The following is a 12686-nucleotide window of genomic DNA, read 5'->3' on the forward strand; positions in this document are numbered from 1 at the left end:
ACTCTTCTGATATGTATCTTACTTCCTTTGGAAAACAGGAAGCATATCTGTCTTTTCTCTTTACTCTCACACAGTTTCTATGTTCTGTTTTGCAGTCTATTTTGACACAGTTAAGGAGTCAAACGGATCCTCATTCATCTCTGTGCCATCCCTTAGCCACTAAATGGCAGAGAGGCCTCACCATGGATGCCCACTCAGCCCCCGAAGTGAGGTGTGAGTTTGCAAGGCTTAAGGGGAGCAGGAAACTCACTGGAGCCCGACAAACAGTGCTGCTCCTGACACTGTTTTTAAAAACCCAGGTAAGTGATCTCTTTCCTTCTCTCTTTCCTCATCTGTGTACTTGTCAGTCCTGGTAAAATGTGCATATTTTGGTTTATTGACTCTTTTACTCAAGATGAGTTTTTTAAACAATAGATGTTTGCTATCAACATTAAACAATTTAATTTTTATGAAATAGAGTAAGATCATCTGCCTTCTTTAATCTCACACCACAAACTAACCACAATTATATGCTTAGCTTACATCAGTGAGAATTTTTGTCCTGTGCTTTTAAAAAGCACTCAGTGTAGTACTGATGTTATTGATGGCCCCCGTCAGGAGTCTCTTTGTATCCTTTGGTCTGACTATAAACTCACCTCTGACTTGGTTTTGCCATTGTGACACAGTAAATGGACCCTGTGCAGCTCTTTGCCAGGTCAGGAGATATGTGGTTCATTTCTCAATCTTGGACACCTGATGGTCCATGTGAACAAGCCCAGGCTAGATTGCTAGAGAATCAGAGAAATCACATGGAGATGCCTACCCTGTGTGCGGGTGATCTCAGACACATGGATAACCCCAGAGACAAAAAGAACCACAGGGCTGACTGATCACCTTGTGAACAATAGTAAAGGCTCATTTTTTTAAGTCACTGTGTTTTAGGGCAGTTTCTCACCAATAGAGAAACACATACTTACTGATAACTTTTTTCCCATATCATCAACAATTTGCTTTTTATAATTTCCCAATGTATGACAGACATTTGTAAGAATCAATACCTTAGGAACTATCTCATTTTTTTGATGACCATATGGTATTAACAGTGTTGATAGATTTTAAGTTTTAAATGTTATATCAAAGTAATGTATGCAGCAGGCATCTAATTCAGTTGTACAGAAAAGTGTGTAATAAAAACCATATTCTGCAGTACAACTCTCCCATCTTCAGTCCCACATTCTACATATAATTTCCCTAAATTATTCATTTTTATTTTCTTGTGCTAATTTTCAGATCTCTCAATAACATGCCTATTTTATCCCTCTATTTTTTGATATACCAAATACAATATTCTTGACTACCTCTTAAGAAAAATAAGATGTAGTTCACTTACACTGCCCTACTCCCTATGCTGCCTAATATTTAAAGATATAATGATTTTCAATTCTTTTCTCGATTAATTTTTAAATATTAAATAATATATTTAAACAGTTGCAAAATACACAAATAAGGAAATAATACCAAAAGCAGTAAAGGAAAAAAAATCCTTAACCTACAAAGGAAGACAAATAAGGTTGACAGTAGATCTATCCAAAGAAACTTGGCAGGCCAGAAGAAAGTGGCATGATGTATTCAGTGTGCTGAATGGGAAAATATGCAGCCAAGAAAACTCTATCCAGCAAGGCTGTCATTCAGAATAGTAGGAGAGATAAAGGGTTTCCCAGACAAACAAAAACTAAAGGCGTTCATGACCATTTAAACAGCCCTGCAAGAAATATTAAAGGGGACTCATTGAGTGGGAAAGACCAAAAGCAACAAAGACTAGAAAGAATCAGAGAAAATCTCCAGAAACACCAAATTTTTAGGTAATACAATGGCACTAAATTCATATCTATCAGTAATCACTCTGAATGGGGATACCTGGGTGGTTCAGTAGGCTAAGTGTCTGTCTCTTGGTTTTGGCTCAGGTCAGGGTCACGGGATTGAGCCCTTTGTTGAGGTCTGTGATCAGCACAGAGTCTGCTTGAGATTCTGCCTCTCCCCCTACCCCTCCCACGCTCAAATAAATAATTAAATCTTAAGAAATAATCACTCTGAATGTAAATGGACTAAATGCTCCAATAGAAAGACATTCGGGGGGCGCCTGGGTGGCTCAGTTGGTTAAGCGACTGCCTTCAGCTCGGGTCATGATCCTGGAGTCCTGGGATCGAGTCCCGCATCGGGGTCCCTGCTCGGCAGGGAGTCTGCTTCTCCCTCTCCCACTCCCCGTTTGTGTTCCCTCTCTTGCTGTGTCTTTCTCTGTCAAATAAATAAATAAGATCTTTAAAAAAAAAGAAAGAAAGAAGAAAGACATTCGGTATCCGAATGGATTAAAAAAAAAAAGAAAGAAAGAAAGAGAAACAAGACCCATCTATATGCTGCGTGTAAGAGACTCATTGCAGATTGAAAGTGAGGGTGTGGAGAACCATCTGTCATGGTAATGGATGTCAAAAGAAAGCTAAAGTAGCCATATGTATAACAGACAAGCTAGATTTTAAACCAAAGACTATAATAAGAGATGAAGAAGGGCACTGTATCATCATTAAGGGGTCTATCCAACAAGAAAATCTGACAATTGTAAATATTTATGCTCCCAACTTGGGAGCACCGAAATATATAAATCAATTAATAGCAAACATAAAGGAACTCATTGATAATAATACAGTAATAGTAGGGGACTTTAACACCCCCATTTACGGCATTAGATAGATCATCTAAGCAGAAAATCAACAAGGAAATGACACACTGGACCATGTATTTCCTGTAAATGACCACAACAATGAATGACACACTGGACCATGTGGACTTAACCAATATATACAGAACATTTCATCCTAAAGCAGCAGAATAACCATTCTTTTCAAGTGCACATGGAACATTCTCCAGAATAGGTCACATACTACATCACAAATCAGGCCTCAACAAGTACAAAAAGATTGAGATCACACCAAGATTGAGAGCACAGTGCTATGAAACTTGAAGTCAACCACAAGAAAAATTTTGGAAAGATCTCAAATGCATGGAGGTTAAAGAACATATTACTAAAGAATGAATGGGTTAACCAGTAAATTAAAGAAGAAATAAAAAAAATACATGGAAGCAAATGAAAACATGACAGTCCAAAACCTTTGGGATGCAGGAAAGGCAGTCATAAGAGGGAAGGGTAGAGCAATACAGGCCTTCCTCAAGAAACAAGAAAAGTCTCAAATACACAACCTAACCTTATACCTAAAAGACCTGGGAAAAGAACAGCAAATAAAGCCTAACACCAGCAGAAGAAGGGGAATAATTAAAATCAAAGCAGAAATAAATAATATAGAAAAACAACAACAAAAACATAGAAGACATCAACAAAATTAAGAGTTCATCCTTTGAAAGAATTAACAAAATTGATAAACCCCTAGGCATACTTATCAAAAAGAAAAGAGAAAGCACCCAAATAAATAAAATCACAAGTGAAAGAGGAGACATCACAACGAATACCACAGATACATGAACAATTATAAGAGAATATTATGAAAATTTATATGCCAACAATTGGGGCAGTCTGGGAGAAATGGATACATTCCTAGAAGCTGAATCAGGAAGAAATAGAAAATTTGAGCATACCCATAAGCAGCAAAGAAATTGAATCAGTAATCAAAAATCTCCCAAAAAACAAAAGTCCAGGGCCAGATGGCTTCCCAGGGGAATTCTACCAGATATTTAAAGAAGAATTAATACCTATTCTTCTGAAACCGTTCCAAAACATAGAAATGGAAGGAAAATTTACAAATTCATTCTACAAGGCCAAAATTACCTTGATTCCAAAACCAAAGACACCACTAAAAAGGAGAATTATAGACCAAAATCCCTGATGAACATGGATGCAAAAATTCTCAACAAGATACTAGCAAATCAAATCCAACATAATATTGAAAGCATTCTTCACAATCAAGTGGGATTGATTTCTGGGCTGCAGGGGTGGTTTAATATTCGTAAATCAATCGATGTGATACACCATATTGATGAAAGAAAGGATAAGAACCATATAATACTATCAATAGAGGCAGAAAAAGCATTTGACAAAGTACAGCATCCATTCTTGATAAAAACCCTCAACACAGTTGGGTTAGAAGGAACATACCTTAATATAATAAAGGCCATATGAAAAACCCACAGGTAATATCATCCTCAATGGGGAAAAGCTGAGATATTTTCCTCTATGGTCAGGAGCAAGACAGGTATGTCCACCTTCATGACTGTTATTTAACATGTTACTGGAAGTCCTAGCCTCAGAAATTAGACAAAAAAAGGAAATGAAAGGCATCCAAATCAGCAAGGAAGAAACCAAACTTTCACCCTTAAGAGACAACTTGATACTCTGTAGAAAACATGGAAGATTCCATCAAAAAATTACTAGCACTGATACATGAATTCAGCAAAGTCACAGGATATAAGATCAACATACAGAAATCTGTTCATTTCTATACATCAATAAGGGAGCATCAGAAAGAGAAATCAAGGAATCAATCCCATTTAAAATTGCACCAAAATAATAAACCTAATCAAAGAGGTAATCGATTTGTACTCTGAAAACTATGGAACACTTATGAGATATATTGAAGAGGACATAATGAAATGGAAAGATATTCCATACTCATGGATTGGAAGAATAAATATTGTTAAACTGTCTATACTCCCCAAAGCAATATACACATTTAATGCAATCCCTATCAAAATACCACCAGCATTTTTCACAGAACTAGACCAAACAATCCCATAATTTGTATGGAATCACAAAAAAATCCCGAATAGCCAAAGCAGTTTTGAAAAGGAAAAGCAAAGCTGGAGGCATCACAATTCCAGGCCTTAAGCTATATTACAAATCTGTAGTCATCAAGACAGTATAGTACTGGCAGAAAAACAGACACATAGATCAATGGAATAGAATAGAAAGCCCAGAAATGGACTTTGTATTTCTGTATACACAGGGAACTGTATGGTCAACTAATCTTTGACAAAGCAGGAAAGAATATCCAATGGAAAGAAGACAGTCTCTTCAACAAATGGTGGTGGGAAAACTGGGCAGGAACAAGCAAAAGAATGAAACTGGACCACTTTCTTACACCATACACAAAAATAAATTTAAAATTTATTTCCTGTGAGATAAGAAACCATCAAAATCCTGGAGGAGAAGACAGGCAGCAACCTCTGTGACATCAGCTGTAGCAACTTCTTACTAGACACGTCTCCAAAGGCAAGGGAATCAAAGGCAAAAATGAACTACTGGGACTTCATCAAGATAAAAAACTTCTGCACAGCGAAGGAAACAACAAAACTAAAACAACCTATAGAATGGGTGAAGATATTTGCAATGACACATCTGATAAAGGGCTAGTATCTAAAATCTATAAGGAACATTTCAAACTCAACACCCAAAAAACAAATAACCCAGTTAAGAAATGGGCAGAAGACATGAATAGACACTTTTCCAAAGAAGCTGCAGATGGCTAACAGACATGAAAAGATGCTCAACATCACTCATCATCAGGAAAATACAAATCAAAACTAGATGAGATACTATCTCACACCTGTCACAATGGCTAAAATTAACAACACAAGAAACAACAGATGGTGGTGAGGTTACTAAGAAAGGGGAGAACACACTTACACTTTTGATGGGAATGTAAAGTGGTGCAGCCACTCTGCTAAGCAGTATGGAGGGTTCTCAAAAAGTTAAAAATAGGGGGCACCTAGGTGGTTCAGTCAGTTAAGAGTCTGACTCTTGATTTTGGCTCAGGTCATGATCTCAGGGTCATGAGATCAAGCCCCAAGTCAGGTTCTGCCCTGGGTGTGGAGCCTGCTTAGGATTCTCTCTCTCTCCCTCTGCCTCTCACCACCCCCCACTGCATGCTCTCTCTCTCTCTCTCTCTCTCTCTCTCTCACACACACACACACACACACAAATAGAACTACCCTACAACCCAGCAGCTGCACTACTAAGTATTTACCCAAAGGATACAAAAATAGAGATTTGAAGGGGTACATGCACCCCGATGTTTATAACAGCATTATCAACAATAGCCAAACTATGGAAAGAGCCCAAATGTCCATTGACTGATGAATGGATAAAGAAGATGTGGTATGTATATGTACAATGGAATGTTATTCAGCCATAAAAAGTAATGAAATATTATCACTTGCAATAACACGATGGAACCAGAGTTTATTATGCCAAATGAAATGTCAGTCAGAGAAAGACAAATACTATATGATTTCACTCATATGTGGAATTTAAGAAACAAAACAGATGGACATAGGGGCAGGGAAGGAAAAATAAAATAAAAACAGATAGGGAAGCAAACCGTAAGAGATGCTTAACTATAGAGAACAAACTGAGGGTTGATGGAGGGAGGTGGGGGAGGGGATGGGCCAGATGGGTGATGGGTATTAATGAAGGCACTGGTTGTGATGGGCACTGGGTGTTGTGTGTAAGTGATGAATCACTAAATTCTACACCTGAAACCAATTTTACCATATATGTTAACTAACTAGAATTTAAATAAAAACTTGAAATTAAATAAATAAATAATTTAACCCTCATTTCTTCTTGTAAGTGTTGCTCAGTAGCTTAATTATCCCTATGTAATTTTCTGTATAGAAGTTGATAATAGTCGCACCCATACAATTTCCTTTATCTACAATTACAGCTATTTTTAACCTGTATTTTTTATTTTACATTGTCTAACGTCCTAAGATTTTCATTGACTTCTGCATCCACAACCAAGTGTTCTGTGCTTTGTTCATACAATAACTCTAAATGTTAAGAAACAATGAAAAGCATTTATATTATTGTTGGCTGTGTGTATTATCTCTGGCCAAGCACTGTGTTGGGACTATATTTCCATATTTTGGGGGCTGATCCCTCCAGTAATTGTCCATTCAGAGAAGAATATTTCTAGCCTCAAGATCTACCACCTTGTTATTATCTGGTCACACATGCTTGCTCTTCTCTCCTATAATTCTAGGCTAAGGCATCCCTTCCCACTTGACTCCTTCACGCTCTCCGACCTAAGGACATCGTTCAGTAATAGTCCCAATGCTGTCCTACATCATTTTCCCACTGAATGATGTCATTGCTATAACCATAAAACACATTATAATGAACCCATTATAATGAACACACCCCTCTCTTCTCCACAACATCTCAAAAGCTCCCCAAACTCCCTTTTTTTTCTCTCAAATCAGTCCCAGTCTTTTCTCTATTCTTGTACCAAAAAAAAATGTAACCAGTGTCTTCCACAGTGCCAAATTAAATGTTTAATCCTCAATCACTGTTTTGACCAATTAGAAGTATTTCATAGTGATATTTGCACCTCTTCCAGAAACCCTTCATTCATTTTTCTTCCAAATCACAACTGTGTCTTGGTTCTCCCGTTACTTCACTGGCTGCTTCTCTTAGTAAACTTTGCCAGTTAATTCATATCTCAAGGCCTCTGTTCTATGTATCCTCACTTATTTAGCAGCCCAATCCCGTATCTTGGTTTTCAGTCCTGTTGATACAGATATACAGCACACAATTTTATCCTCCAACCAATACCTATCCCCTGAATGTCACAATCATATAGCCAGTATCATATGGGCATCGATTTGAGTACCTGGTCGACATCTTAGTCCCCCTAAACCTACCACCTGTTAGAGGGTTTTCCATGTTATTCTTACAGTTTTTCAAAGTAGAACGCTTAATTCTTTCTTTTTTTAAAGATTTTATTTATTTATTTGAGAGAGAGAATGAGAGAGAGAGAGCACATGAGAGGGGGGAGGGTCAGAGGGAGAAGCAGACCCCCTGCTGAGCAAGGAGCCCGATGTGGGACTCGATCCCGGGACTCCAGGATCATGACCTGAGCCGAAGGCAGTCGCTTAACCAACTGAGCCACCCAGGCACCCAGAACACTTAATTCTTATGTCCTTTCTCTCATTGTTGAGCGACAATTCTGTTGGCTTTACCTTCCATTCATGAAGATTGCTCCCTCCTCTTCCATCCTTCTTCCAGATCCAGACTACCATCAACTCTGAATATCTGCAATAGCTTTCTGAGTCCTCTTGCCGGGTCTTCCTTGGCCCCATCCTTCTTATTGTCATCTCAACCCCGTAGCCAGAGTGATCTTGATAAAACGTAACTCTAATAAATTCATTCATCTGCTCAAAATTTTCAAGTAGTTTTCTGTCTTACAGCAAAAGGTGAAAGGTCTTTTACAGTCATAGCACTCTATGTGGTCTGGACCTTGGGCAATTCCTTGATCTCATGTCCTTTCCTTCCCCCACTCCTCTCTGCCCATGGATTCCAGCCACATGAACCTCCTTGCTCCTCCTCAAACACACCAGGCACAGTCCTGTCTCAGGCCATTTCTCCTTGCTTTTCCCTCTGTCTGGAATGCTCTTCCTTCACATTTCTCATGGCCAGCTCCCTCTCTTTCATCAGGTCTTTTCTACTGATAAATTCATTTCTATATATAATATAAATATAGTTTCTGTATCATTCTCTTCCCCACCAAATTACAAGCTCCATGAGGACAGGAACTGTGTTTTCTGCTTGATGCCCAGTGCCTTAAATACAGTCATTATTCACTATTTGCAGGTTTACAGAATAAATGAATCTTTTATTGATTTTGTGCATTTTTAAAAGTCATTCCCCTGAGGTGCCTGGGTGGTGCAGTTGGTTAAGCGTCTGACTCTTGGTTTCAGTCCGGGTCATGATCTCAGGTTCATGAGATCAAGCCCCGCATCATACTCCACACTCAGTGCAGAGTTTGCTTGAGATTCTCTCTCCCACTCGCTCTGCCCCTTCTGCTCATGGTCTCTCTCTAAAATAAATAAATAAAATCTTAAAAAATATAAATAAAAAGTCCTCCCCCTGGTTTCTGAACCTTCTTTTTCTTTTATCATCTTTGAATTCACTTTTATTTTCATTTTTTAAGCTTTGTTGACATATAATTTATATGCAAAACATTACACTTGTTTAATGTATACATATTGATGAGTTTGGACACATGCATCCACCTGTGATACCATTACTTCTGTGAAGGTTTAGCATTATATATAGTGTTCTTAAATTTTATTGTATTAACTTTGTCTTTTTCTTTATGCAGTGTACTTTCTGAATCTTGGAAATTTCCTAATACTCAAATCTCATAAAGACATTGTCCTCTATTTTTCTCCTCCTCATAACTTAAAAGTTTCAGTTTTCACATTGAGGTCTTACTCCAGTTGACATATACTCTTGTGTAGACTTGAGATAGAACAAGTATATGTGTGAGATTGTGTATTTTTCTGCAAACTAATTTCTTTTTTTTTTAAGATTTTATTTATTTGACAGAGAGAGAGAGAAAGAGCAAGTGCACAAGTAGGGGAGCAGTGGGCAGAGGGAGAGGGAGAAGCAGGCTCCCTGCTGAGCAGGGAGCCCGATGGAGGGCTCGATCCCAGGATGCTGGGATCATGACCTAAGCCAAAGGCAGATGCTTAACGACTGAGCCACCCAGGCACCCCTGCAAACTAGTTTCTTGAATCTTTTTTTTTTTTTTTTAGATTTTATTTATTTATTTGACAGAGAGAGAGAGACACAGTGAGAGCAGGAACACAAGCAGGGGGAGTGGGAGAGGGAGAAGCAGGCTTCCCGCTGAGCAGGGAGCCCGATGCGGGCTCGATCCCAGGACCCTGGGACCATGACCTGAGCCGAAGACAGAGGCTCAACAACTGAGCCACCCAGGTGCCCCTCTTGAATCATTTTTTATTTTAACTCTGCAACATGACATAGTCTATATTGTTCATTTTTATCCTTTGTATTCTTTTCTAAGTCTCTGTCTATCCATATGCCAACTGATAGAGCTTTTTGTGTCATATTTTTATTTAAATTCTACTTAGTTAACATATCATATAATACTGGTTTCAGGAGTAGAATTTAGTGATTCATCACTTACAAATAACACCCAATGTTCGTCATAACAAGTGCCCTATTTAATACGCATCACGCATTTAGCCCATTCCTCACCCACCTCCCTCCATCAACCCTCAATTTGTTCTCTATAATTAAGATTCTCTTATGGTTTGCTTCCCTCTCTTTGTTTTTCCCTCCCTATGTTCCTCTGTTTCGTTTCTTAAATTCCACATATGAGTGAGATCATATGGTATTTGTCTTTCTCTGACTTATTTCACTTAGCATTATACTCCCTAGCTCCAGCCATATCATTGCAAATGGCAAGATTTTGTCCTTTTTGATGGCTGAGTGATATTCCATTGTACATATATATACCACATCTTCTTTATCCATTCATCAGTTAATGGACATTTGGGCTCTTTCCATAAGTTAGGTATTGTTGATAATGCTGCTATAAACACCAGGGTACATATGCCCCTTCAAATAAGTATTTTTGTATCTTTTGGGTAAATACCTAGTCAATTTTTAACTTTTTGAGGAACCTCCATAGTGTTTTCCAGAGTGGCTGCACCAGTTTGCATTCCCACCAACAGTGTAAGAGAGTTCTCCTTTCTCTGCATCCCCACCAACATCTGTTGTTTCCTGTGTTGTCAATTTTAGCCATTCTGACTGGTGTGAGGGGGTATCTCATCATGGTTTTGATTTGTATTTCCCTGATGATGAGTGATGTTGAGCATATTTTTTTGTGACTGTTGGCCATCTGTATGTCTTCTTTGGAAAAGTGTCTATTCATGTCTTCTGCCCATTTCTTAACTGGATTATTTGTTTTTTGGGTGTTGAGTTTGGTAAATTCTTTATAGATTTTGGATACTGTCCCTTTATCAGATATGTCATTTGCAAATGTCATCTCCCATTCCATAGGCTGCCTTTTAGTTTTGTTGATTGTTTCCTTCACTTTGCAGAAGCTTTTTATCTTGATGGAGTCCCAATAGTTCATTTTGCTTTTGTTTCCCTTGATAGAGCTTTACATCATGTCTTGATTTGAATTTAGGCAACCTCCATCCCTTTAACACAAAATTGTTTTCTTAGCTCTTCTTACTATTTTACTTTCTAAACAAGGTGTATAAACAAACTATCAAGTTCAAGAAAATTCCCTGTTAGGTTTTCTTTGTTATTCTGTTGTGTTTATAGATTAATTTGGGTAAGAAATTGAAACCTTTACTTTTGTCTTCTAATCAATGATGGTGATATCCCTCACAGTAGTTAAACCTTTTTTTCATGTCACTCAGTGATTTTTTAAAATTATTTTTCCATACATACCTTGAAAATATTTGTTTATAGTTACCTTCAAATATCTTATGATGTTCATTGTTATTGTAAGAAGAGGCTTTAAAAAGCAAACACTTCTATCATCTATTAAATACAAGAATGCTGTTAAATTTTGTATATTGATCCAAATTCTTCCAAATCCAGGGAATATAGTATTAATTTGAAGAGATTTTTAGTGAATAAAATCATATTTTTCAAGAATAATGTGATTTTTTTTCTTGTGTTTCATACATTTTACTTTTGGCTTTATTGGCTTGGAACTTTAGTGCAAAATTGAATAGAAATGTTTTTTACTTGTATGTTATTTAAAGGTAATACTCAAATATTTCTGCATAAGAAGGCTATAGATTTTCACACATTGTTTTTCCTCTATTTCTATTTTGTTAATATTTCCTATTAAATATATGCATTCGGTTAAGGAATGGATTTTCTTCCTATTTTTCTAAGGTTTTAATTATTTTTATCATAAATGAATTCTCAGTACTATTGAATCCCTTTACAAACTTCTTAAAAATATTGCATCTACTTCTTAACCTGTTATTTTGAGGAAAGCTATCCTAAATATGTCTGTTATGAAACTGTAACCACATTCTTAGAGTAAATGCTAGTACCACTAAATACTAATCAATAAATATTAATATTATTTCAGATATGGCTAGATTTGCTTTGCTAACATGTTTTTTTAGAATCTTTACATGAGTGTTTGTGAGAAATCAGCCAGTATTTTTCCAACTTTTCCTCTTCTTCTCTAATTTTGTTTCAGTTTTGTATAAGCCCTGTAAAAGAATTTAAGAAGCGTATTTCTCTTTTTTATGTGAGTGTTTATTGAAAGTAGAGCTTATCAGTTTCCTAGAAGTTTCGTAAGACGTGTCTTTACAACCATTTGGGTCTAACCTTTTTTGCAGATAGGTATGACAAAGAAAAATTAATTTGTTTAATGTTTATGAATCCATTCAGTTTTTTATTTTATCATGTATTAAGTTTATTAAACTTTTCTAGAAAATTTTCCATGTATTTCCTCTGTGTTATGTATGATATTCCCTAATTTTTTTTTCTGTATTTATGTTTATCTGTATTCATCAGACCTTTTTATGTCCAATACTGTCTTTGTGCTAATTGTTTTTTTCACAATATGTCTTGTCTGGATATCTTAGATTCTAAAGATTTATTTATTTATTTATTTGAGAGAGAGAGAGAGAGAGAGACAGTGAGCACGAGAGGGGGGAGGGTCAGAGGGAGAAGCAGACTCCCCACTCAGCAGGGAGCCTGATGTGGGACTCGATCCCGGGACTCGTGATCCGGAGCAGTTGCTTAACCAACTGAGCCACCCAAGCACCCTAGATGTCTGAGATTTCATTAGTTCTTTTAAAGGGCCAGTGTTTGCTTCAGTGACCCACTCAGTCCTTTGTTTCATTACGATTTCATT

The 12686-nt window shown here is 37.1% G+C and overlaps 1 long non-coding RNA gene across 1 annotated transcript in view; it reads left to right on the forward strand.

The window, feature by feature from the left end:
• Positions 1-12686, forward strand: part of LOC118013167 — a 37991-nt gene that overhangs the window by 19066 nt on the left and 6239 nt on the right. The window contains exon 2 of the long non-coding RNA XR_004679943.1: positions 96-299. This is a non-coding gene — a long non-coding RNA (uncharacterized LOC118013167). The remainder of the gene's footprint in view (positions 1-95; positions 300-12686) is intronic.

Source organism: Mirounga leonina, unplaced genomic scaffold (genome assembly GCF_011800145.1).
Source record: "Mirounga leonina isolate KUSES-001 unplaced genomic scaffold, KU_Mleo_1.0 Mir_153, whole genome shotgun sequence".
In the NCBI taxonomy this organism is placed as follows: Eukaryota; Metazoa; Chordata; class Mammalia; order Carnivora; family Phocidae; genus Mirounga; species Mirounga leonina.